Source organism: Chenopodium quinoa, unplaced genomic scaffold (assembly GCF_001683475.1).
Source record: "Chenopodium quinoa cultivar QQ74 unplaced genomic scaffold, ASM168347v1, whole genome shotgun sequence".
NCBI classification, from domain to species: domain Eukaryota; kingdom Viridiplantae; phylum Streptophyta; class Magnoliopsida; order Caryophyllales; family Amaranthaceae; genus Chenopodium; species Chenopodium quinoa.
The window spans coordinates 2816338-2840992 of NW_018742204.1; the positions used below are offsets into that span (position 1 = coordinate 2816338).

General features: G+C 36.1%; 1 long non-coding RNA gene across 2 annotated transcripts; it reads right to left on the reverse strand.

The window, feature by feature from the left end:
- Positions 1-14899: 14899 nt before the first annotated feature.
- On the reverse strand, positions 14900-16563 carry LOC110691728. Of its 2 annotated transcripts, none has more exons than XR_002505340.1 (3): positions 15747-16563; positions 15458-15531; positions 14900-15219 (listed from the first exon to the last, which is right to left on the reverse strand). It is a non-coding gene; the product is annotated as an uncharacterized LOC110691728 (long non-coding RNA). The 2 variants fall into 2 exon arrangements; XR_002505345.1 differs by having other exon boundaries at positions 15458-15636.
- Positions 16564-24655: the final 8092 nt, after the last annotated feature.

Below are 24655 nucleotides of genomic sequence, written 5' to 3' on the forward strand. Positions count from 1 at the left end.
CTCACTGTTTTTTGAAATTCGAAAGTTTTTCTTATTTCCTCACTTTTTCCAAGCTAGATATCGACGTTGAGATTTTCTTTTTGTTTGGGTTATTATATTGTTTGGCCAAACATTAAAATTGGTGTTTATGGATTTGTTTTTTTTTTTGTAAGAATTATGAAATTATTTCAATTCAAATTGTTGTCTATCATATATGTTAATCTTTCAATCATAGTTGTTGTAAATATTAATATTATTTTAATATAATTATTGTTATAATTATAATAATAAATGTTACCTATTAATTAATAAGGTGTTACATTAGCTTGTAAAATGTGATACATAATGTCAAATAAAATGATACTATATGTCAAAACATGATGGAAAAATGTTACCTAATAAACAACAAAGTGTTAAATTAGTTTGAAGAAGTCATACATAATGTCGGATAAAGTGATACTATATGATTGAAAAATGTTACTAAAGATAAATAAGTGTTACGTAAGAAATAAAAAGTAACACTTTAAAAATGATACTAATAATACAAGAAGTGTTACATAAGAGTGTTTATAGTGACACTTTTGAAAGTATTGCCATATGTTACCCAAAGTGTTACATAAGACGTTAGGTAACATGGGCGGAAGTATCACCCAATAAAGTGTTACCTATTGTCTATAATAACACTTTTACCACTTTATGTAACACTTTTTAGGTGTTACTTAAGGTTAGTTTTGTACTAGTGTATCTTGCGATTCATTCTTGATATTAAAGATATAATACTAAATAAAATAAAAGATAACAATTTTAGGTTCTAGTATGATTTAGTGTTATCAGGGTCATACAAGATGTACGTTGTCTATGATATATGGAGAAGTAGAATAATATTCAACATCAATTTCAAAGTGGGTTCTGTGTCAATTGATCCACATTCACTAGAATGGAGAGCACCATATGTAGCAAAGCACTACAGAGTTTGGGATTATGGAGTGGTTCATAGTATTGTACCATAACTAGATAATAATACTACGTTCTTTAAGAAGATCATGAAATTCCAGAAATATGTTTTTAGGAGAATATATGAAGCAACAAGATATAAAGGAAGAGTTGAACAAGTCCAAGTGCAAAGTGCAAACATTGAAATGGTTGAAGGAAAATTTAACTCTCCACATTTCCTGATCATGTTTGAAGACGTTCATCGCAAAATCAAAGATCCAATCTGTATCTAGTAGAGACGAGTAAAAGATCCTACGGAGGCAAGAGCTTTTGGATTTTTCTATATTGCTCAGTATCTTAATTAGTTCATAGCGATAAATGAAGAACCACCAGTTATAATACATGTGGGAAATACTACTATATAGTACCACCAGAATGGTTAAGAAATTATTTAGAAGAAGGAGTATTACATGGTGAATCAGTGTATGACTATCTCGAACAAGTTAAAACTGGGAGATATTTATCCTTAGAGGGAAAAAAGCACTTGTTGGAGATCTTTGTCACATGGATTGAATCTTATGCTGCCAAATATGTAATGGATCTAGGTATAGAAGAAGACAACCAAATGTATGTCCATTATGAAGACAATAAGGACAACAAAGGGTCTACAAGATATGATGGAGTCCTAGCTGAGCCCACACCAACAATAATGTATTCTACTTTTACTGTTATAGTGAAAGGAATGGTGTCCTTCCAACAAGTGTATTATTCTGATGGCGGGTTCAGAATTATTAGAAAGCTAATACATTCAGTAAGGTCAAGTGATCGGAATGCCTGGGTGGAGGTCGCTTCCGATCAGTAATATTAATATAATTAATATTACAGCTTAATCTTGACTGAAACCTTCGGGTCACACCCAAGCAAAATATACGAACCGACTCGACGAATTAATTCGGAAGAAATTAATTCTTCGCCTGAGTATTAAATATTTAGACGTCGGAAATTCGAGATTGGAGCGTCGGAGAATCTCAAATGTCGAGCCAAAATTTAGGATTTGGCGAGACGGGAAAATGCTTCAAGTAATAAGGAAAGCGTGCCCAATAGGAACGTGCCATGTGGCAGCATACATGGCAAAACGCCATGTGGCAGCACACGTGGCAGAACGCATGGAAGCCCCGTTGGTAGCTGCCAAGTGGCAGCCGCCACGTTGGCAGCCACCAAGTGGCAGCGTGCCACGTGGCAGCGCGCCATGGTGGCGTCACAAGTGGCAAGGGGCCGTGGACCCGTGGTGAAGGGTCATGGTCATGGGCCAAAAAAAATGGCCCAACCGAACCCAAATTGGGCTCAAGGTTGGGTGACACATGGTTAGTTCACATTGCATGTGAAATGCCTTGGGGACCAAGTGAGAAAGTGGTCCACTCCTAACCATGTGACACTTGTTGCTTGTTCCTTGGTTTATTTAACTAAGGGTTGAATTCACCAATCATTCCATGTGGGATCTTTTTGTGAAAAGTCCCACATTGAAAGATGAGTGGAATTCACAAAGCCTACTTCCTTATAAATAGTCATGGCATGGCTTGAGAATTCTTTTCTTGAGTGGGAGTTAGAAAGAGCATTCCATATTTTGGGAAAAACTCTTAAGCTCCATTAACACTTGGGTTTTGGTCGGACCTTGCTAACTCCAAGGTAGCGGACCTAAAAAGTCGTGTTCGTCCTTTGTGGGTGGATACCGTTGGAGGCACGGCATTTGCGGTGCTCAAGACTTTCAAGTAAGAGCCCGTTTCGAGAGGGCGAAGCTCGCTTCAAGGGTATGATTCGTTCTTCCTTTTCTTGTGTTTATTTATTTATGCTTTATGGTTTTATTAATTACAAGTGGTTCCTTGGGTCGGGGTTGTTTCCGCGGTGAGTCGGACTCACCAAACCCCAACAACGATATCGGAGCCCTGCTCGTTTATTTTTATAATCATATTTTTCAAGGTTTATTTTAACTTATTTTTCTGGTTTAATTTGCTAATTTGATTAGTAGCTCGGTTTTATTTATTTTAATCCCGTTTTTAATGTCAAATTTGGCCCAGAACCCAGATTTTCGCCCAAAAATAGTGAATTTTGGGTGGAAAAGGTGTTATGGAAAGGTTTTAATCCCTATGGGACTGTGATTTTAGCCAAATTCTGACCAGAAATGCCTTTTTCGAGGGATTTTTCGTTTTTGACGAAAAATTTGAAGTCTTTTCTAACCTTGAAATTAATGGCATAACTTGTTGATTATGTGGTTGATTATTTGTATTATTTTCTGCATTTTTAAGTCCCCTTAAAGCACACTTACTTGGTAGTATTTGATGCTTAAAGGTTGATTTATTTTCACATAATTGCAAACTAATTGCTTTTTAGTGTGAAAATTTTTGTTTTGAGGCTTCCTAAGTGTTAAAGATTCAATCTTTATTTGTGATAAGTGATTGAAACTTTAAAAACCACGAAATTCCATGTTATTTTGTGTTAAACTTTGTTGTTTTAATCATTTAGAGTTGATTAGAAACAAAAAGTTTCAATTTTTGTGATAGAAATTTGGTTATCTTCATGTTGGAAGATATAATTTTCAAGGATTCACAAAATTTAGATGTTGGAATTTTCATTTGAACATTAAAGTTCATATTTTTCCAACTTCCCCTTACTTTGTTAAATTCTCAAGTTTAATTTAAATTGATTAAATTAAAAATGAGAAATTGCCTCAACTTTGTTATTGCACCAAGCTAAACCAATTTAATTAAGAATGGTTCTTGGAATTATTTTGGTTATTTGCACTTTGAAATTTTATTAAGTTAGACTTATTTAAAAAAAAATTTCATTTTTGCTCTAGTTCTAAAATTAATTTAGAATTAATTAATTATGTCTCGTGAAATGGGATCAAATCCCGAGGTAAAGGCACGCAAAACGAGGTAAAGAACCACACTTGGCTAACCGGGCTGCATAGCAGCCCGCATGTGGCTGCCAAGGTGGCTGCCCCGCCTTGCGTGCGGCCATATGCGCGGCAGCAGCACACGACCACAACAGCCACGCAACAGCAGCCATGGTGGTGCGTGCGTGTGCGTGCGGCAGTGCAGCAACTCAAGGCTGCTTGCCGCGGGCCGTGTGTGCGGAGCTTTTGGGTGTGTATGTGCTTGGTGCGGTGAGGCGAATGGCCGTAGTGTGCTTGCTTTGCACGAGCCGCAATTATTCGAGTTTCTTTGGCAAAACGCTTAAAGCGAATGCCACTTGAAATGCGGTTGGCTTAATATTTGCTTACTTTGCCGTTTTATTTATTTTAATTAATTTTGTTTATTTTAATTAAAATTTTGGGAGGCTAGGCCTCGGTTTTGAGCGGCATTGGAAAAATTTTATTTTGACAAGTTTGGGTGCTACCGACTTAATTAATTGGATTAATTAAGGGAAATGCAGAATTTAGTGGGAGCTTCAATTATTAATGACGTCAAATTACATAATCGGTTAAACAACTTTGACTAGTTTTAATTAAGCGTGTTAATCGGATTAACCACCTAGATTAGTTACTACTGCGAGCGTTGTTTAAATGCTTTTTACTTGTTTGATATTGTAAATTGCATGGGCCATTCACAAATAGTGAATGGATGAATGGAATGTATACTCTCTCACAGGTTTCATGAAATGGCAACTAGTGGGACCCGATTAGGATAGAAAATACGGACTACGTGCCGTTATGTATTTTTGTAAATCTAAATACGGTCTACACACCGTTAAGTATTTTTGTACCTTAATATTTAGATTATTCCTAGTCGTAGACACTAGTATTTGCATAGTTTGGTTAAGTCTTGAAGACGACGTATCTTGGAAGACAAAGCCTTGAATTGCAAATGAAGACCTTTTGAAGACTTGAAGAATTCAAGGGGTCATGCTAGTTTCCAATATGCATCTATAATTTCACTTTATATTTTATGCTTATATATTCATGTGAATTATTCGTTAGATGCATGTTTAGGTTTTCTTTATGTTGCGATGATTAGTTAAGTTCACTTAAATCAACCAACATAGAAATCCTAGGTCCCTAATAATATTGAGTCAAACTTGCCTTTCCAAAACAACACTTACCAACCGAACGAGGGTGATGGTAGGCTACGCCAAAGTGAGGTGCCATCACTTCTCCAAGGCTCATAAGGCACACCGGGTGTGCACGTTGGTTTTGGTTTAACTCATCGGTATGAGTGAGGAGTCCTCACATACCGTGGAAAAAGAGATACATCGTCAAAGATGCATTAGATGCAACGATTGTCTAACCAAGAGTGGATTAGAGCCATTAGCAAGGCAATGCTTACCCCAGAAGATTGAGTGTTAAGACAAGCCAAAGCATGCTTAACCACTCTTTGTTTCTTCGGATCTTAGAATCGCCTTATTTTCGCCAAATAGGGACAATTTTTATGCGTAAATAAGACGTTTAATAGGATTGAAGTTTGCATGAATGCTATTAAATTTCAAACTTATTATGTTCTTGATAAATGGTTATACTTTGCACTTATATTTATAGTATTCTAAATCAAATAATATTGTTTCCATGATTGGTAAAGGAAATCCTTGAGAGTAGTTCTCAAAGACAGGAAAAGCATTTCTAAAATACAGTTCTCATAAATGACTTTTGTAACTAAGTCCGAAAGGACGGTTGGACATCATGTATTCAAAATACTAGGTAGTTTTGATAAAACATGAGGTATTGAGTTGCAAACTCAATATTGTCAATGTTTGACAACTAATGTATCTTTTCGCATCATACATAATTGAGTAGGACTCATTGATGTAGTAATTCGAGTAAGAATTAATGGAAAAGATGGAACTTTGTTTTACGGCGCACTAGGTGCTTGATTATGCCTAACAAAGTATAAGAGTCAAGGTACCTTAAAGAAATAATTCTTAAAGTAAGATTATGAGATATTGTATGATAAGAAATATAAGAAAGAAGGAACAAATAAAAGGAATTAGATTCCATTTCAACTCATGAGTTCATGTTATTGTAGTTAACTTAGCAATTCGTTATCTTCACAAGTATCGGATATTGCTTGAGTGTTCCACTATGATAGTGACCTCAAACTATTGAAGTTAAGCTAAGTTATCGACTTACAAGCTTAGAATGAAGCAAGAAGAGCTACATCAGTTGTAAGGTTGTATGTTTTGTTTAAAGACCTTTTAAGCCAAAGGCTGGAACAAATAATGGTTATTATGTTCCATAATCAGCAATTGATCCGTTTACACACGGAAAGACTCACATTCAAAGTAATGAGCAATAGTTGCGAGATTTATTTGAATGGCATGGTTATCCAAGCGTTGAGTAAAGAATGATTGATTATAAACAAGAATTTCCCTAACATGATTAACTCACTAAGTTCAAGTCATGGGCTTGATTTGCGTTCCAAACATCTTTAGCAATGTCATATCGACAAGAACATACTCAAGATTCTATTAGATAGGCTCTTGATAGTTGCTCGATTTGGAATCATTCTAAGACAAGCAAGTCTTAGTTGTTGAAACCGACAAAGCAGAGAGCTATTATCCTTGGTATAGACAATTGACTTCGAAGGCTAAGAGGAATCAATTACTTCAACGTTTCACAAATAATTTGAAAGGATATGGCTATATTCATCAAATGTGAACAAACTTGACCTGAGTAGCTCAAGAGTCCAGTGAAGTACATAATCGACTTGGCAAGATATCAAAACTTCTAGATTAGATCGAGCAATGTTTGCTTAAGCCAAGCGTGACCATCTCAAAGTTATGAATGGAAATTTTCATAAAGAACTCCACAAAGAACATTGTGTGTCCTCACGGAGACCTCGATGTCATTGGAAAATGACTCAAACGATGATGGTTCACAACCCTTCCTATAAAGTTCTTAAAGATTTGCACAAATGACTAATGTTACACTAAACAATATGTCAAAGCTAAGAAAGGACGCCATATTCAGTTATGGATAGAAATAACTTCTAAAAGTCTTTTCAAGTATATGTCTAAGGCTCTTAGTCTCAGTGGGAGTTCACTAGCTCAGTGGGAGCTAAGTGGCTCAGTGGGAGCTAGGTGGCTCAGTGGGAGCTGAATGGCTCAATAAAGACTAAAGATAGCTTAAGTGGGAGCTAACTGTTTGTTTCACAACGAACTTTTACCCAAAGACAATATACATGTCTCTTTGTAAGCATTCAAGTGAGACTACGGGCATTACCTCCACATCCTAATTGAGAACATAATGTTAGTTGCTCTAAGTGGTGTCTTTCTGGAAAGTAACACGTTTCCAAAACGACAAGTGGGAGGAAAATGAACTCGATGACCATCGAGCTTAGCAACAAACTAGAACTGAGAATCTCGGAAGACCTTAAAGGACTTCATGAGAATGCTTGATCAAGAATACTCAAAAGGACTTTACAAGTGCCTTAAAAGAGAATTCATTACTCACAAAACATTAAAAATGTTGGAGTAAGATCAACATGATAAAAGGGCTTTGAAAGCGCCTTAAAACTCAGTGTTTGATGCAATTACCCCGTATAGGTATAGAATTCACCAAAGTCTTGGATTGAATCCTATAGATTTTCTATTAAGTTAAAAATAAACCTAAGACTTACAAGCAAAGGAATAATGTCTTGTAAGATAGCTACGACAAATCCAAATTTCGAATGATGGTTAGAGGCCATGAAAATCCGAAATAGACTCCATGTTTGAAAATCATGTTCGAAACTTGATTAATTTGCATGAAGGATGAAAGATCCATCAATTGCAAATAAGTTTTCAAGGAGAAAACTAACAAATGTGGAAATGTATATGCATACATAGCTAGATTGGTTGAAAAGGATATAATTAATTTCAAGGATTTGATTTTAATAAAAACTTATTCAGCAATCGGAATGCTTAAGTCTTTTCGTGATTGATCTAGCAAAATTGCACATATGAAATATGGCAAAATAGATACCAAAACCGCCTTCCCAAAATAGGATCTTGGAAGTGACTATGGAATAGTGTAAGGGTTTTGAAAATCTAAATAATGCTAGATTTGAAAGCAAGCACATGGAATCCGTCATGGGATTAAAGGAAGCATTGCATGAAGGAATTGGAACGTGTTTTCTCATAAAGTTAATAAGAGGATTGACTTATGGAGAAACATAGAAATTCTGATGAACAAGAATTTTAGTGGGAGCAAAAGTAAAGGTCCAACGAGAAGTTTACGAACTGTATTGTGAAACAACTATCAAATGCTAAATGCTTAGATTTGAAAGTATTTTTGACAATGGACCAAGCTAAAGACGATACTTAGTACATGTTGGGAATTAAGTTCTATGGTATAGACTTGATTAAATGTTTAAATGAGTAAAGGAATTTACCATGTTAAACATGAAGGACTTTGAAAGGCTTTCGACCCATATATGTATGAAGCTAAGTAAATGTTTGAAATAAGTATAAGCTAGGCTAAATACTAAGTCAACCAAGAAAGACTCTAGTAAGAGACTTTTAACCATATCACATAGCGAACATTTTGGTAAGACTCAGTGTAACTGAATGAGCTAAATGTCACATAGATGGAATAGAATTGAGAATCATTCTAGAATTAAATCCATCATGTAAAGCTATGATATGGAATCGTCAGACGACTTACTTGCTTAGAGCATGTGAAGTACGTATATAATACCAGTCGACATTAATCTAAGTATTAGATCATTAGATTATAGTCAAGAACATCCATAGCACTTAAATAAGTAGTTGGATGAGTTCTTGAAGCATGGAAACAAATACAACTTGAGTTTTGATGTTGCAAGCACAAACCTTAACAAGGATTAGATCCTTAGCAAGGAAGCCATTTATAAGCACGAGGCAAGAAGTGTCGTGGCTTGAGAATGGTAACATGGATATGCATCCATGTATAATGTGCGGAAATTTAAAATAAATTTCCATGATCGTAAGTGATTTGAGTATTCCAAATCATTGTGAGTCGTTTGGAGTGAAATCCATGCAAGACATCATCGGAAAGTCTACTAAAACATATGTTGAGAATATTGTTGCCTTAAAGGCAATAATAAGATAGATGTTAAATGAAAAAGTTCGTTGTTGAACATTGATGATTGTAGGTTGTCAAGTAGGTCTCAAATCATGAAAATGAGTGGGAGCCATTGCTTGGACAATAAATCCTGAATCACATGTAATCCATTAACACTCTCAAAACTTTATCATCTTATTATGGAAATGGTGGATAATGAAGATGCTAAGGTTTGCAAAGTAATTATAACTAAACCTATGCAATAAGTGAACGACAACATTCATAATTGCATGAAAGAAATCAAGCATATCAAATATGAGTGTGATTTCTATGAATGTTTTATGAAGAGTACTACTCTTAAAACATTTGGGAAAAACCATTTATCATAAGATGAAACATTGTGAAGTTTCATAGTGGAATAAAATATTTCTAAATATTCCACAAAACTATTTAATTGTGGTTTAGAATTAAATAATGAGTCCATTCAATTTTAATAAATATTCAAAATAGGGTATCAAGTCAATGGCTTGGATAAAGAAACAACTATTAAGTGAACATTAAATATTTTAATCGAAAATTATCCCTAATCAAGGTCATATATTTGTGGACGATTAATGACCGTTAGAGATTAGTGTGCAGTATGATTTATAGCACCGTTTCTTGTGCTATGAGGATATAAATCATTTGCACAGGTATTGGTTTAGAACCATACTGGATCGACCTATGAGAATACGTTAAGAGATTTAAAAATCGTCATAAGTATTTTTCTCATTATTACTATCGGAACTTTTTTCCTTGACCATGAGTAGTGGGAGGTCTCTTGTTTGAGTACTAGTCCGCTTTGGTATCCGCCAAACGTCTGCCGTAACTGGGGATTATAACGACATATATCAGGCGGCTAGGTCCTCTTAGTAAGAGTAGCTATATTACAAGACTGGAAATGTCCCCCTACTAATAATAGGGAACATGTCTTGTTGTTTATAAGGCCTCTCGAAGAGCGAGACTGTGAAAATGCATGGTCGTGCTCAGATGGATTTTAGAAATCATCTGCTTATTGACAGTCAAACTCGGATTTCGAGAAACACTTCTAGACGTAACAGAGATGACGAGTAATCTTACTCTGTAATTCATGAAGAGACATAAGAAAGGGGCTATACACTAAATGCACACTTTTCCGGAAAGACAAGTGGGAGATTGAAAGGAATGGTGTCCTTCGAACAAGTGTATTATTCTGATGGCGGGTTCAGAATTATTAGAAAGCTAATACATTCAGTAAGGTCAAGTGATCGAAATACCTGGGTGGAGGCCGCTTCCGATCAGTAATATTAATATAATAATATTACAGCTTAATCTTGACTGAACCCTTCGGGTCACACCCAAGCAAAATATACGAACCGACTCGACGAATTAATTCAGAAGACATTAATTCGTCGCCCGAGTATTAAATATTTAGACGTCGGAAATTCAAGCTTGGAGCGTCGAAACCGAGCGTCGGAGAATCTCAAATGTCGAGCCAAAATTTAGGATTTGGCAAGACCGAAAAATGCTTCAAGTAACAAGTGGCAGCGTGCCATGTTGGCAGCGCGCCACGGTGGCGGCACATGTGGCAAGGGGCTGTGGACCCGGGTGATGGGTCATGGATACGGGCCAAAAGAAAGTGGCCTAATCGAACCCAACTTGGGGCTCAAGGTTGGGTGACACATGGTTAGTGCACAATGCATGTAAAATGCCTTGGGGACCAAGTGAGAAAGTGGTCCACTCCTAACCATGTGACACTTGTTACATGTTCCTTGGTTTATTTAACTAAGGGTTGAATTCACCAATCTTTCCATGTGGGATCTTTTTGTGAAAAGTCCCACATTGAAAGATGAGTGGAATTCACAAAGCATACTTCCTTATAAATAGTCATGGCATGGCTTGAGAATTCTTTGCTTGAGTGGGAATTAGAAAGAGCATTCCATTTTTTGGTAAAAACTCTTAAACTCCATTAACACTTGGGTTTTGGTCGGACCTTGCTAACTCTAAGGTAGCGGACCTAAAAAGTCGTGTTCGTCCTTTGTGGGTGGATACCGTTGGAGGCACGACATTTGAGGTGCTCAAGGCTTTCAAGTAAGAGCCCATTTTGAGAGGGCGAAGCTCCCTTAAAGGGTATGATTCGTTCTTCCTTTTCTTGTGTTTATTTATTTATGCTTTATGGTTTTATTAATTACGAGTGGTTCCTTGGGTTGGGGTTGTTTCCACAGTGAGTCGGACTCACCAAACCCCAACATATAGCACGTTTTATCTATTTTAAAGAATCTTTAGAAAAGTAGTGAACAATATTCACTTGCTGAGTCATGGCTTTCTGTAAGTCAAAGAAAGTGTCGGTGACCTTTGTGAGTCTTCCCATATATAAAGGGCACTAGGCAAAGAAGTGAAGTCAAAGTTGAAAGAGTTAGCTAGAGAACTGCTTTGAAAGCATTAGAGAGTCCTCTTGAGAAAAATACTCACCTTCTAAGACAGATTGGTTCTCCATCTTTATTAAAGTAGAGAAAACTCTAGTTCTGCTTACGTCTGTTTAAGCTTCCAGTTTGTGTGTTCGTTGTAATATATGAGTGTTGTAATTCTGTGAAATTAAATAAAAGTTTTGTTCAATAAGGGAATATTATCCCCTTGAACCTTATGTATCAAATGAGTTACCTTTATGTTTAATAAGTTCCATCATAAACACATTAAAGATTGTTTAGGTTGAGATTACGATCTAAGGTAAGAAACGAAATATATTTGTGCTGAGCTTGATCTAAGGAAGACAGGGTAAGGGTTAGCTACCTTGGTAAAGCCGAAAGCTCAGAATGTCAGAGGTTCCATTGTCGACTAAGTTCAGGTATTGGTCAAAACTCTCTAGTTAAAGAATTATTATTGTGAAGCATGATGGGCTGTTAAATTGTTAAAGTAAAATATTTCGATGTATAATTAGTAGAGTTGTGATAACTGGTACCATTAAAAGTCATTAATTAAGAAACAAGTGAACATAAATTTATATTAATTTATAAATAGTATTATTTAAAAGGTCGTTGGTGTCATAGAGAAATACCAAATAGAAGTTCGTTGGTATCCCATTTAGAAGTCCGTTGGTACCAAAGAAGAATACTAACTAGACTTGCCTTGGTTGTTGTTGGTATACCATCGACATTAAAAACAATCCCAAACCATCAAAGACAAAAGCATCTCTTAGAGTCCAAGAGAACCCTACTTAGTAGAGTCCAAGAGGACCCTACTTAGTAGAGGATGACAAATTATGGATTCAATATGGTTTCTGTACTAAATGGAAAAATATCAGTAATGGTGGAAGACTGGCAAGGGATAAATGGATAATGAACAATTTAGGATACAATATCTAAAGTGACATTATCGATCATCATCACATTCCCAAAATAGCAAAACTATCTTGGTGTCGTGATTGTAACATGGCAATCAATTAGTAAGCTAGTAGTTTGCTGTCTTCATAATCATCCTCTCCAACTCAAAAAGTTGTTCAAACAATTTCCCTCCATTAAGAGCTTATCAACTCTAAAGGTGACTATTTGTTACTCCGTAATATGATAGATTTTGTTTTCTAATTCTAATACTCCTTCCGTTTGAAGCAACATTTGTACTTGAAGCACTATTAAGTAAATTACTTTCACTTGTATTCCTTCTGTCCCATAATAATACTTGGGACATTAGGATAGACACGTAGTTTAAGAAAATTATAAGTGAGTACATTTAAAATATTTGTTTATTTAATAATTTATATTATAGTAGCTTAAAATGATCTTATTATGTTTAAATTTGATTGGTAGATTTTTCCTTTTTTAAAAATACTTTGACAAACTTTCTTTTTTATTTGTTTCTTTTATGGAGTATTTAATTCATTTTCTTTTTTCCAGTAATTAACTTCTAATTTTTTGATAATCAATTTTATGCTTTTATAATCTATACTAATATATTAAAAGATGTTATTAACAATGTCTTTGTGCCATGTAGACCATGCGACGTCACCTACTCCATCTCTAATTATGTCACATCATCACTACTCAATGAACTTGAATTATTATGTCATGTTACCCAATATTGGGTCATATAAAAAGATGATGATAAGGGATTTGAATATCCAACCTCTTATAAGAAGGATGGTTATTTAACCATTTAAGCTAATTATATTTATGTTATGAAGATAAAAAAAATGTAGATAATTGATAATCAAAAGGTCTAATATATTTATATAAAAACTAGACCTTTGATTTTACCATCTAAGCTAATTATATTTATGTTATCAACGCGGTGCAACGCCCGAGCTATACACTAGTTATCTTATTAAAACCGGTTTATATTAAAATTAAAGAATCAAAATCAAAATTTGGCTAACAACGTTAATTCGTTCTGCCGTCAAAGGTGATCCTTTCTGCATTAATTCCTTGGAATCCGAGCTCATTAACGCTGATTTACGTCCCATTCTGATTAAAGCCTTCTCAATTTCTTTAACCTCTTAAATTATTGGTTTTTTTTTTTTTTTTTTTTTTTTTTTTTTTTTTTTTTATCTTTCATCCTTATTTATCCCCAATTTTTAGGGTTTTTCTGTGTTCGTATTTAAAATTTGAAATAATTTAATTGAATCCTTTTGGGGAATATGGTGGTTGATTAATTATCTTAGTATGTTTAATTGTTTTTTAAGTTTGAACCTAATATCTTGATTGAGATTGTCCAATTAAAATACATTATTCTAGAATTAAAAACCAATTCATATCCGCTAGAACCATTATTTCGAAAATCTTAAAATTTCGCATATGCTGTATAGATTGGGGCATATTTTTAATCTTCATCGATGCACGAGTGTATTTACGAGACATGAATTGGTGGTTTATTTCGTCCATGGAGAAAAGAAATGAAGAACCATGAAGAACGAACCATGAAGAACAATTTTTTTTAATAGTATTTCTAATTTAATTTTTTTTTTGACAGTTATTTCTAATTTAATTTAATCTTATGTTTTAATCTTTAACAAAACTGACTTTAATAAAATAATTATGAAAAAAAAAATTTAATTTTCAAAAAATCAGAAAAAAAATTTAGAAAAAAATGATTTTAGAAAAGAAAAAAAATTAAAAAAAGGTTTGACCAAAGATTAAAAAAAATGGACCAATAGAATTTAAAAATAGTGCCGGTTATATTAAGGATGACCGTAGTAAAATATTCTCTTTTGTATTTTTATGTGGCAAGAAAACAACAAAGTGGGGTGGGAGTGGGATAGGTGAGGAGAGAGAAAATATGAGAAAATATTTTTTTATTAGTGGTCTCATTCCATTTTTAGTAATGTTTCAAGTATTGTGGGACGGACAAAAATGGAAACTGTGTCAAGTATTATGAGACGAAAGAAGTATCTTTTAGTAATTACTATACAAATAATACATCATAAATGTTAATTCCTCTGTTTCTTTTTACTTGCAATGCACCTTTTACTGGCGGGGTTACAAATATTAACATTAAAAGGTTCCAGTGCAATTTTGTTATAGGCCCTAAAATTATTTGGAAATATTGCTCCCATTAATCTGAACTTATCCTCGTTCGCCAAAAATAATCCCTACTTTCACTACTACAAAAATAGGCTAAGAGACCCGTTAAAACATGCCTTAGAGACCCGTTTATGACGGGTCTCTATCTCAGAGGTCTCTTTGTTAAAGAGACCCCTCATTATGGGGGGTCTGTTTTTAAAAACAAATAGACCCGTTAATAGAGATAAGGGGTTTGTTTGGTGTGTGTATGATTGATGCACGTTTAAGGGAAAGGGACCCGTTATTTGCAATAGGGGGTCTCTTTAAGGGGTGTCAAATAAACCACATTTATTAAATAACGGGTCTGTTTGATCCCTTTTTTTAAAAAATATATATATAATTTTCACATTTTTAAAATTTTTTACGCTAATATAAAATAGTTGTTTTTTTTTTTGCAAAATTACGAAATTACAATTTAACATCAATAATATTTCTTTTAAATAACAACATTAGTATTATACAACATTTACGAAGAGAAAGAAAGAAAAAAATACAACATTTACAAAGCTATAGATCTAAATTTACAAGTATATAATTACAAAACGAAAAAATTAAAACTCTTTAGTTCAACAAGTTATACAAACACAATTCCTAAACATATTCAATTGATATTAATCTTTCAACCCCACGCACCAAAGTATTGCAGTCAACAAATTTGCAAATCATAATTATGTCTTCCTTCCCGTAGTTGAAAATTTCGTCCACTATCTCCATTTAATTCATATACTGCAATAATCAAGAACAACCCAAACTAAAAAATCAAAATACCAACCATAAGAAGAAATTGGACATAAAAATTGAGAATAAACTAAAATAGAAATTAACCATTAATTAAAAAAAAATTAAATAGTCCAAGTTTATGAATATGAAATCCCCAAAATCAAAATCAAGAAAACTCAAATCCAAACCCTAACAGATAGATCTAAGAAATATAAATTGTTATCCACCCCGATTACCAAAATACCTTCATTTCTTTGAACAAATCCCAGTTGCTATTGAATCAGCGTAAGGAGATGCCGGCATTTCTCGACCGTGACTCTGAGGGACGTATAAACAAAACAAAAAAAAAAAACCCAGAAACCGACATCAAGGCCTTTTAAAAACAGCGAACAAGATGACCACGAACGATTTCATGGTTGAATTCTACAATTTCACAAACAAAAAAGAAGAAGACCATAGACATCATTGTTGAATCTCAACATACGATCTAAGAGACGGAGTAAAAATCACGAATGTGAGAGAAAACTATATACCTTAGAGCATGATTTTCTTAAGGAGATGGTAGGAGTCGCTTCAACATTTTTAGGAAATTTTTATAGCTTGGAAGATAGTCGGAGGATGGAAGAGAAGATGAGGATTTAAATTTGGGGATTGAGGTTAGGGTTTTGAGGAGAGAGAATGTAAAAATAAGAGAGCATGCATTAAAGGACGAAGGAAGAGACCCGTGAAATTTAATAACGGGTTTCATATCCTTTCATCTTTTGTTCTTCAATCAAGTGTGTGGGCCCTAGTACACCTAAAAGACCCGTTGAGTGCATAATTAAGTCTTTTATATCTCATATATTCTTTAGTAGTGGGACCTAGGATATATAAGAGATCCGTTATATTAAATATTGGATCTCTTACATCAAACAGACCCGTTTATTAAATAACGGGTCTTTCATAAGCAGTATGTTTTCCAATTTTTGTAGCAGTGTTTGGATTATTCCCCATCACTCCCAAATTTAGGGGGTATTAATTTCTATTGCACCCAAATGACTTGCAACCGGTTAATCAGGTAAACATTTGTAAATTAGTTTTTTTTTTTTTTGCACCCGTGTCAATATATAATTGGTTGAAAAACAAATAGACAAAAAAAATGTAAAAAAAAAACAAACCTAAAACCAACCTAGCCACCCATAGCAGCCTGCTGCCACCAATGACCACCCCGCAGCAACCCACGGCCAGCCCAACACCCTTCCCCTCGAGCGTCGATCGCCGCCCAGTCATCCTTTCCCTCTCTTAGTGTCGGCGACGCCAGACCACCCTCTCTTTTCCCTTTAAAAGACCCATTTGTGTCTCCCCGAAACCAAACCCGGTGATGAGTACCTTTCACGTCGAATCATAATCGAATGAAGTGAAAGTGTGGAAAGTTTAGTGTTGCGGATAGTTTTAATTTCTTTTATCTTCTCTCTATTTTTGAAAACTTATTTGAAGAAAACAGACAATCCAGTTTGGTTTGTCCATGATATGGGTCCAATAGTAGTGTAGTTAGATGGGGCTTGACAAGAGCTTTCCAACGATATATTATAAGCCCAATTCCGATAAATATTGAGGAAGTTATGGCCAATTTACTGAACAGGGTCCGGTTTGAGCCTTTTATGCGGCCCAATGATCTAGGAGAGGGCCTAATATAGATTTATTATTCCTAATGCAATTAGGAATGATTTTAGTCTTCTAGATTCTTCTAGAACGTTCTTTTCATTCCTAATTCAATTAGCATTGATAAATTAACTTTTGTTGACTTTTTAGAGTTTTAATTAGAATCAAAGAACATATTTTGAGGAAAATACGATTTTATCCTCCTGTACGGCAATTTTTATCTGATTTTAAGAAAACGCGTGGATTTCTGAGTCAGCGCCAAACGCTAGTTGTAGCGCCTAACGCTACGATTGGCGCCTGGCGCTAGACTTGGCGCCTAGCGCCAATCTTAGCGTCTGGCGCTAAGATCAGCGTTTGGCGCCAACTCGGTTTTTTTCGTCAGAACTCTGTTTTTGATATTTTATCTTTTGACTGATTTTCTTTATAAATAACGTCGTAAAAACTCCGTTTTGATCATCAACATTCATCCACAATCACCTACAATCATCGATTCTCTCTATTTTCACCAACTCTCATCAAGATTCTCTTGATAACTCTCTTTCTCTCTCTTTTCTAAACTAGCTTCTCTCAAATACAAAATTCCGCATTCATTATCTAGATAAACCTAGCCATATTCGAAGTTGCCTTCGCCCTAGACGTGAAAGAAAGAGGTACGAGGCATCAAAGTAAGTGCTTTAATGGTTTTTATTGATATTATGATGTTATTATGATATTCCTAGTATCATGTTTAGGGTAAAGAATAAGTTCCTTAAATTAAATATGATTGTTACGATGCCTTTTATGTTCTTCCTAATATTTATGATTGTTAGTATCATGTTAGGGTTAAATATTTGACTTTTATTGCTTAGTGACATGTTAGGGTTTGTTATTAATCTTGTTAGTATCATGCCTAGGATCTTGCTAATATTATGCTTTAACATGATTATTATGATTATTTTTCTGATTTATGATTATAATTATTATTTTATTTGTTATTTTTATTTTTATGTTGCTTGTTATTCATTGTTATTGCTTGATCACACCTTTTTATGCATGTTTAAAGGGAATTTGTACTTGTAATCACGCTTAATAAGATATTTAATAATATTGTTTAGGGTTAATTTGATTATAATTCAAGTGATTGCCAATAATAGTTTTATTTGTGCATTAATATTCAACCAACATAGATTAAACAGGTTTAGGGTAAATCTATTGATTGCATGTTAGTCAGAAAGCGTACATGAATACGATAAGAATAAAGTAGAGGCTTATTACTAGGGCAGGTTCAATCTCTTTTAGGTTGGATTTGTACCTTCATCCCCGAACCCTATTTGGTTCAAGACCTTATGGAGTTGACGATCTCTTGGATCGTTAAGGGGTGTAACCTTCACGTTGTGAACGGTTTACAAGTTTCTAAAACTTGTTAGCGACTCTTTTGCTCTATCTTCTTTCCCTTTGGACACCACCGTACTTTAGTGGATGATCATAGTGGGGTTCAAGCTAGGGGATTAACGCTTGAAATATCCCCTACAGTTTTTTGGTGACTCTGCTAGGGAAGATTTCTATTTTAATTCCTGAATTTGTTTCGGCAATGATTTAGAATTAGTGGATGAGACTTGAAACGTTCTAAGTATTTCATGTGCGTAATTTTGATTAACATTATTGTCATATGCATAAAAAAGATCTCATTGGAAAGACCATCCGTAATGAGTTAAAACATAGGATTTTACACGTAGGAAATTTGAGAAATATCTCTCACAACTAGGACCGAAATAACACTGTGCGAAACTGAAAAATTTTATCAAGCACAGAAAGCTGCTGAGGCATGTAGGAATTAGCGTCAGCGAACAGAAGCTGGCGCCAGACATTTAACCGTAGCGCCAGACGACATCCATGTCGCCAGGCGCTAAAGCTAAATCCTGGCGCCAACCTCTGTTTGTTGGCGCCAAATTCTTCTAATACCGAGCCAGAAATATGCGTTCTAATTTCGACAAGTTCTTCGCATTGTTTGCTCGATCCTTCTTCCTGATTGAGTTTTTCTCACTTTTCTGAAACCCATATGTGTTCTACATATGGACATAACCCTGTGGGAATTCATGCTCCATCTACCTGATTGAACGCTCTGAGCAACAAAGGGTACATCCAAGAATGTTGAATTGACCAAACCATGGAAGCGAGTTTTTCTAAAACTCACGGTGTCCTATCCACTCGCGCCAACCCTTCACGGTTAGGCTTCCGCGCGGTGCATCCGGACAATTAACCATGGACCCTCTATTGACTAAACCATATCCCGAACTTTAGAGACTAGAGCCATGGTTAGGTTGCAAACTCATTGCATCATATTGTGCCTACTTGACTAATTGTGCATTATTTGTTGTGCATATATATGTTTTCTTAACCGTTTGTTTGACTTGTGTTGAGATTTAATAAATTAATGACTTAAAGAACTTTGCCTAATTAATTAATTGATTAATTAATTTGAGTAAATAAAGTCTAATATTTTAATCAGAATTGACCTAGTACGACTTTAGGCATACCCCTGTTGATTAATAACACCAAAAACAGTCTCAGATTGAAGTTCCAGCATTGGCGCCAAAGTCTGAACTGTAGCGCCACTCTGTGGAGTGTGGCGCCTGGCGACATCTCTGTCGTCTGGCGCTACACTGCAAAGAGAGGCGCCAGTCCTGTCGTTTTGACGACAATTCGGATTATTGATCGAGTCATCACCTAGTGTCTAATTAACCAGTTTGCTAGTTAATTCGGTTAAATTTACTGTCAATAATACTTTGTCGAGTCATTAATTGAGTTTAGGCACTAAGTCCCATGGTCTTACAAAAGAGTCTTGTATGCGCGTTTTTTCTGTCATTTTTTTAGGGGGGTAAGTCGGATATTAATCCTCCATTTTTTCTAAAAAAATAATATACTTAGCTCTTAAAAATATACACATTATTTTTTCTTATTTTTGCCAAAAATATGCACCCATTTTTTTTTCCTCTTTAAAAAACCGTAAAGTCAAGTCGATTCGAGTCAAGTAATTAAAACGCAAAATGGTTTAAATTACAGCGCGTGGTCAAGAAAGGAAGGACAATTAATCAAAGACAACCTTTTCGTACAAGTCCAACTTTTCGACAAACCCATAGCTCGTAAGAGGAAAGCTAGGACACTAATCGCAACACAAGAAGAAGTCAATGAGCTTAGGAACCAACTGGTTATCGTGACTGAGGCACTGGAGCTTCTCACACTTAAGATAGATGATCCCGTGAAACAACAACAGATGGACCTCATGCAAGAGAGTCTAAGAAAGCTATCTAGCGACTACAAGTTTCAAGGGCTTACTTCACAAGGGGTCTCGGTGGACAAAGATCTTCTTCCGCAGAAATTCAATGCCAACGACATCCCGAAATTCAAAGCAATTGATAACCCTTATTTTCATTTAAGAGCCTTCGAAACAATAATGAGTATTAAGGTTATCGATAAGAAGGTTTTCCCCTCTCTGTTCTCACTATCTCTCAAGACCGTTTGCCAACAATGGTTCTTTTCTCTCGAGAAAGAAAAGACCTCTACTTGGGAGTCCATAGCAAACGTTTTCATTGATAGATACAAGTGCAACATTCAAGTTGAGACTGACCATAGAGAACTTGAAATCCTCAAGCAGAAAGAGAACAAAGGCTTCACCTCTTTCTTTAACAAATGGAGAGAAACCTCAGCTAAGATGATTGAGGTGCCAAGTGAAAAAGAGTCTGTAAGGTTGTTCATCAAAAACCTTCAAGAAAAATATTCCAAGCATCTCAAGTATCAAAATAATCCCCATACCTTCAAGGCCGTCTACGACATTGGGATCAATATTGAAGACGACCTGGCGAAGTTAAAAGTTGCCAACAATAACTCCAACAGTGGCTGGAAAGGAAAGAAGAACGACAATCCTTCTTCTTCCAAAACCACCCACTCAAACAACGTTAGCACTTTTAATTTAGGTGAAGTCCTTGCTATGAACAATCAAGGACAAAAGAAACCATTTAGGAGAAACTTTACTCCTATTGGCATGAGTTATGACACCGCATTTGATCGATTAAATGCAAAAGGTCTTATAACTCCTATTGGACCATTTGTGGACCCACCAGTCAAAAAGAGGTCAGCCAATTGGAACCCCAATGCACACTGTAAGTATCACCAAGGTAGGGGTCATCTCACCGAAACTGTTGGAAGCTTAAGGAAGCTATATAAGACTTAATCAATAACAACAAGCTACCATTGCCCCCTGCCAGTAAGAAGCTAAGCATTGATAATGCACCTCTCGCTCATGCCTTGGCTATCTCTGATGAGGAAAGCGAGGTTGACCCCTCGTCTCTCATTAAACCTGTCAAAGAAATCCATGCCATTGAAGAAGACGAGGAGATATTCTTCGACGCCATTGATAGCCTTCCAGAACCGTCAAGTAAAGAAGACATACAATCGCTCACACTGTCTATGATGGAAGGATCACATTTACTGCGTGAAACTCTCAAAGCTATAAAGGAACTTCAAAATAAATATGACGAGGTTCCACTCCCGAAAGATGAAACTAAGAGAGAATTCACACCCATGGGAACGACTTATGAGGAAAAACGTTTTCCTTTACAGGTCACTGAAAAACCCAAGAAGAGTAATAGAATTTACACTCCAATTGGGATCCCATATGCACAGATGTTCGAAATGCTCTCCGACAATGGCGAGATCAAACCTCTCGAACCGAGACCATTCGAATCATTGAAAAGGACAGATAGATATTACTGTCAGTATCATCAATCAGGGGGTCACACTATCGAAAACTGTTTCAAATTCAAGGATTTAGTTCAGAAAATGATTGATGAAAAGAAACTAGTCCAAGTTCCACAAGAACGATGCAACCATTAATGGAGTTTGGGATAGTGATGAAGAAGGTGTCTACTTAAAAGATATAGTAGGGTCTCCACTGTCTGTGTCATACGCCATGGATGACTTTTGGCTGAAGAAGACTCATCGATAGACGTCCTCACAAGATCCGGGAGAATGCAACCTCCCGTTTCAACACAACCTACGCCGACCACACAACAAGTTCCCATACCTATCATTGAAGACAATGATATCGTTAAGCAGTTTAAGAAGACAAAAGTTGAGATGAACGTATGGAAACTTTTAGCAACATCTCGAGAACATAGGTTGGCTGTAATGAATGTCTTGGACAAAATAGGGATAGATTCTGACACTACTCCTGAGGGGTTAGCCAACTTCCTCACAAGTGATCTTCCTAGTCCAATCAATTTGATCATCTTTTCTGACAAGGATTTACCTCCAGAAGGTGACAAACATTACAAGGCATTAAGCCTCACAGTAGTTTGCAAGAGAATGAATGTCCCTATGACTCTTGTAGACAATGGATCGGCCGTCAACGTCTGTCCACTTAGAACTACAAGGATGCTAGGCATAAGGGATGAAGATTTAACTCCGTCTACACAAGGACTAAGGGCCTACGACAACACTCGTCGTCAAGCTCTTGGTAAAATTACCATGAACGTAACGGCGGGAGCAATAGAACATGCTACTACTTTCGAAGTAGTAGACATTAAGCTTCGTTCAATTTGCTGTTGGGGCGCCCTTGGCTTCATGACCTAAAGGTCGTCCCCTCATCTCTCCACCAACAAGTAAAAGCTATAGTTGGGGGAATTCCTATCACCATCGATGCTTCGCCTATGAGGATCAAGTCTATAGAAAATCCAATCACTAATGTGGAGCACGACGAGGATGATGAATACTTATGGGGCTTTAACGAAGAGGTCTCCTTAATCCAGGAGGATGAAAGGACCCCTCTTTTCCATGACCCCCATTCCAACATGATTGTAAATGTTGTTCTGAAGAAACAAGGACATTTTCCTGGGATGACCCTAGGAAAGAAGAAAGGAATAGCAAAATCGCTGGAGTCACCTAGTCTCCCTAATTTAGACACTTTCGGACTTGGTTTCGAACCGACTCGGAAAGATCTCAAGTGAGCCCAGGAAAAATCAAAGGCACGTAGAGACGCTCGCACTCAAAAGAAAGCAATCCCAATGGATCAGTACCCTCTTACACTTAATGGTCAATTTATAAAAGAAGGAGAGGACAATCCATGTCATGAATTTCCCGAGCCATTTGTTGTAAACGACATAAGGCAACCCGGATTTGAGATTTTCTTGGATTGTTACTTCATAGATGAAATCCCAACTCCTATCCATAAGGAGAAAGCACCCCCATGCTTTGACTTTAACGTCATGGGATTATTATTTGGGCGAGAAAAGAATGAGCCAACTTACAGAGAAGATAACTCCTCGCTCATTCAAACGGTCTTACAAAGCGAAAGCTTCGATCCCCCGAAGCTAATCACTCCAGCTGAAGGATCACTACAAGGGTGGCGCAAGACCGTCAAGGTGACTACACCAAGTGGAAGAAAAATATCCATCACGACAGGGCAAGGACCAATGTTTGAAGAGTCGTCTGAGTCAGAGTCTAAGTCGGAGTCTCTCCATATGGAGTCTTCTAGGTATTTAGTAGTAACACCTTCCCCTTCTATTTCTTCTCCTAGAATATTTAGTGATCAAGTCCCTGAGGACATATCACTCTTTGATGTAATGATCTAGAAGTATAATAATATTTCTTCTTCTCCTTATTTCTTGTGTTCTTCTCTAACCAAAGATGACGAGCATTTCTTAACTAACAATGAAAAAGACAAAGAAATTATTAAAGCAATGGAAACACTTGAGAAGAAAACACCAGTAATTGAAGAAACTGAAACGGTTGATATCTCAAATGATTCAACCAATAAAAGAGAAGTTAAAATCAGACTAACACTTAATGAACAAGAAGGAACCGATTTAATTAACTTACTTAAAGAATTTATCGATGTATTTGCTTGGTCATACGAAGATATGTCAGGCATTAATAGAGAAATAGCTCAACACACTATACCACTAATTCCAGGAATGAAACCTGTAAAACAAAAGTTACGTCCAATGAAACCCGACGTAGCTCTTAAAATAAAAGAAGAAGTCCAGAAACAAATAACTGCAGGTTTCATCAAGGTATCCAAATACCCCGAATGGGTCGCCAATGTCGTCCCAGTTCCGAAAAAAGATGGAAGGGTAAGAATGTGTGTCGACTATCGAGATCTAAATAAGGCAAGTCCAAAGGACGACTTCCCTTTGCCACACATCGATATTCTGGTAGATAACACGGCAAATCACGCGCTTCTCTCATTCATGGATGGGGACGCAGGTTACAATCAGATTCTCATGGCAGAAGAAGACATGGAGAAAATAACTTTCATAACACCATGGGGCACTTACTGCTACACGGCAATGCCATTCGGGTTGAAAAACGCGGGTGCTACTTACCAACATGCGACAACTGCCTTACTCCATGACATGATGCATAAAGAAGTCGAAGTATATGTCGACAACATGATTGTAAAATTAAAAGACCGTCCAGGCCATCAAGTAGCCTTAAGTAAATTTTTTGAAAGGCTAAGAAAATATAATATGAGGTTGCACCCATCTAAGTGTACTTTTGGAGTCACCTCAGGAAAGCTTTTGGGTTATGTCATAAGCTTTAGAGGAATAGAGATAGACCCAACCAAGATCAAAGCAATCATGTCGATGCCACCGCCCAAAACCGAGAAACAGATTCGAGGATTTATTGGCCGGTTGCAATACATAAGTAGGTTCATATCAAAATTGACGACAATATGTGAACCAATCTTCAAAAAGCTCAAGAGGAATGTACCAGTGATATGGGATGACGAGTATCAAAAAGCCTTTGAAAAGATCAAAGCCTA